The sequence below is a fragment of the Arachis ipaensis genome, chromosome B04 (genome assembly GCF_000816755.2).
Source record: "Arachis ipaensis cultivar K30076 chromosome B04, Araip1.1, whole genome shotgun sequence".
NCBI lineage: Eukaryota > Viridiplantae > Streptophyta > Magnoliopsida > Fabales > Fabaceae > Arachis > Arachis ipaensis.
Genome location: NC_029788.2, coordinates 113,543,999 through 113,547,960, shown reverse-complemented (window position 1 = coordinate 113,547,960; position 3,962 = coordinate 113,543,999). Strand labels below are relative to the sequence as shown.

Here is a 3,962-nt window from a genome sequence, read left to right as displayed (position 1 = left end):
CAAAAAAATTTAAAATTTAGAAAAAAAAGATAAATCGATCCCTAACATTTTTGTTTGCGGATATTTAAGTTCTTGAGGATTTAAAAATACATTTAAGTCCCTAACCTCTTCAGATTTGGACACATCTATCCCTAGGTCTAATATTTTAAAAATCATATTTAAAAAAAATTATATTTGTGAAATATAAATTAACTTATTATCAATATCCAAAAAAATTTAGAAAAAAAAGATAAATCGATCCCTAACATTTTTGTTTGCGGATATTTAAGTTCTTGAGGATTTAAAAATACATTTAAGTCCCTAACCTCTTCAGATTTGGACACATCTATCCCTAGGTCTAATTTGTCACATTTTAAAAACTTTCACACATATGCATTCGTAACCAAGTCAGTACAAAGGGAGTCACTTTTGATTTTTTTTCGTTGAGTCTGACAAGCCTAAGTGAACATGAGAGATTAATATGTCCAAGTTTTGAAAAGGTCAGGCCAGGGACTTTTCAAATCCTTAAAAACTTAAATGTCCACTAATAAAAAGGTCAATGATTTATTTATCCTTTTCTCAATTCTAGTTCACTTTTTTCGGCTTTTGTGACTTTTTTACTAATGTGCTATCTTTTAATAAGTTTATTATTAAAATGTTATTTTTTTAAATTAATTATTCAAATATTATTCTTTTATTAAAGTGATAACTNNNGATAACTGATTTGTTAATTATTTTTAGTTATAATTAATTATCATAATATAGAAAGAATGACATTTGAAAAATTAATAATTTTTAAAAGTGATATATTGGTATTAAATTTTGAAATAGATGCGCATAAAAAAAAATCGGCCTTTATCACATAAATGTATAAGAGTAAAAAAAACTAATTAACTTGGCTAAGTATTTTAATTTGTTTAGCACAGTCTATGAGTTTAGCCACAAGCAAGGTTGTCAAACTCGCGAGTCTAGGTAAACTCGTGGAGCTGACCTAGACTCGACTTGTAAATTTGACTCGTAGACTCGTACGAGTTTACCTGTTATACATTTTTTATAAAAAAATATATATCATGTATAATATATATATATTTACTCAGATATAGACATTCAAACTTAACAATTTCAACATCAAAACATATAAATTAACATAATACTACAATTACAAGTTACAACAAGTACTCTAGATCACACATTTAAATCCTTCACAAGTATGTATCTAGTTCAACATAAAACACACAATCACACAATCAAAGCTTCATAAGACACAACCAAAACACAAAAGAAAACAATTTTTTTAAAGGGAACTTTAAGCACAATGATCTTATTGCTTCTACAACAACAATTTTGAATTCATCAGCAATATCAGACATGAAATTTGTAATCTGCTTCATAAGACCTTCTACACTTGATTCATTTCCTGTCTTTAAAAGAGTGGTAATAGCAAGTGTAGCAATGCTTCTGTTCTGGTCAGAAATTAAACTTTTCATGTCGATGTTGCAGTTAGTTACAGCCATTGGATGTGTCATTGCAACCTGCAAAGTTCAAAGCAATACTCAATTACTCATTAGGAATCAATGCTTAGGAATAATTCTGAGGCCAATATTTAATTCAAAATAAGCAAAGGTTAAATAAGCAAATACATTTCATTATTCCTCCCTCAATCTACTTTAATTCACTATAGTTTATACCCTCGTAATAATAATAACATGAATTTTAGGACATATTTTCATTCCATAGTCGACAAACAAACTACAATCTTCACTGGAATTTGTCCTTTAAGCTAAGAAAACAGAGCACTGAAGAAAAAATAACCAAGTAAAATTCAATAACAATATCAGATCTCATATACTTGTTGTTATAAAAATAAAATGAAGCAGCATTAGTTTAATTTTTTTTTCAACATATCAAATCTCATTAACCAAATATGTGTAGGATTTAAACTAAACTAAAAAAATTTAAAAAATTAACATCAGCAATTCAAAACCAATATTGCAGAATTGATACCAAGATTGTTAATATTTGAATTTGTTTAAAAAAATTACCTTGGAGAACAGGGCAGAATTGAAGCAGATCGGCAGTGAAGAACAATGGCAATGAACAGAGGAGGTGAGGCAAACGCAGTGAAGCAGAACAGGGAGGAGTGCGACGGCCGACGATGGTAGAACAGGGGCGGTGAACCTTCACTGCGTGGTGGTGGGCTCTGCGACTCTGCGTGGCCTCTGCGTGGTGGTGGGCTGGTGTCGACGAGGAAGTGAGGAACCTTCACTGCGTGGTGGTGGCTGGTGGGCTCTAGCTCTGCGACTCTGCATTGGATGAGAGATGAGGGATAAGGCGAGGCGACAGGCAAGGGATGAGGATCCGTCCGGCGTTCGGCCTCTGCGTGGCGGCGCAGACGACGGTGCCGATAGATGGTGGTGATTCACCGACATTGGAGAAGAAGAAGAGAGTGAGGGCGAGGCAGTGAGCAGTGATGGGCTGATGGCTTGGTGTTGGTGGAGTGTGAGGGTTTCGAAATTAGGGTTACACACTTACACTCTTACCGGGTCTGGGTGGGTTAGTGGTTAGCTGTAGGTTTTTTTTTTTTCGGGCCCAAAGCGACGCCGTTTTGGCGAAAATGGGCACCGAATTCAAACTCGCTGACTCGCTAGCAAACTCGCGAGTTTGAACGATTCTGTCCGAGTCTAGCCGAGTCTACCCAGAAACGAGTTTGTGTCTGAGTCAACTCGATTCCACTACCTAAACTCGTAAACTCGTACGAGTTTACGAGTTAACTCGCGAGTTTGACAACCATAGCCACAAGAATAAATTGAGTTAAATCGAATTAATATTAATCTTTTTTTATTTCTTTTTAGAAAAAATTCAACAATCACATATCCAAAATAAAAAAAAAGATTCGTGTGTTGTTGAACACCAATTTTATTGGCTTTCATTTATTTTAGGTTATGATCAATTGAAATATGTTCCAAATAATTGGTGTTTAAAATAGCTGAATATTAGAAAAACCAAAATAAATTCTAAAAATTCTTTATTTTTGGTGATATAAAAAAAAAACCTTAAAGTATACATGAATAAGGACCTTTTTCTTTGATTTCTCATAACATGAGTTTTCACCAATCTAACAACATTCATACACATTTTAGAAGAATTTATAAGGATAGATTAATGAAAGCAACAACATGTTTAATGATAAATAAGTGACTTGAAATTATAAATTTAAATGTGAGATTAAATTATATCTACACTTCTTGTAAATGATTCTTTTTTATTTTATATCTAATAATAATAATTAATAAATAATATAGAAATAAATTACTATTACCAATACTTTATAATAACAAAAATAGATTTAGTTAATTATATAATTTTTAAGAATAAGTTCAACCTTTTTTTTTAATTAGAGCAAATTCATCTTATTAAAAACAAAAATCTATCTAAATGTAACATATAGGTACATCCAATTCCATCATTATATTTACAAGCCCATTCCATTATTATATTTACAAAACTACAATCACCTGAAATACATATTGACCCAATGTAATAAATCCAAAACACAATAAATTATTATAAACATTATCATTTTCTTAATAAATTTATTAATCTGCCATGACAAAAAAAAAAAACCTTATTGTTTTGCCTGTAAAACTGTAAGTGACAGTTGATTGTATAGTGTTAACATCAATTTTAAAAAATTTAGAATTGTTCAGTCCACTGCATGTCTATCCTATAAATATGTCACGAAAATTCTATTAGTGTAAAAAAAAAATTTTTCTACATGATAAAATTCACTCTAAAATTATGTACCAGCTAAAAGAATGAAAAATTCTTAACAAAAAAAAAAAAAAGAAAAGAAGACAACAATATATTCACTACTCGGGGTGTAATTAGTTCAGTTTGATTCGATTTTGGACTGAAAACCAACTAAATCGATCTATTCGGTTCTATAATGATGCTAACTGTTTAATTTATTATTTTTTGGACAA

General features: G+C 30.9%; 1 long non-coding RNA gene across 1 annotated transcript; it reads right to left on the bottom strand.

Moving 5' to 3' along the window:
* On the bottom strand, nucleotides 1,106–2,761 carry LOC110270763. Its single transcript, XR_002360399.1, has 2 exons — nucleotides 2,022–2,761; nucleotides 1,106–1,511 (listed from the first exon to the last, which is right to left on the bottom strand). It is a non-coding gene; the product is annotated as an uncharacterized LOC110270763 (long non-coding RNA).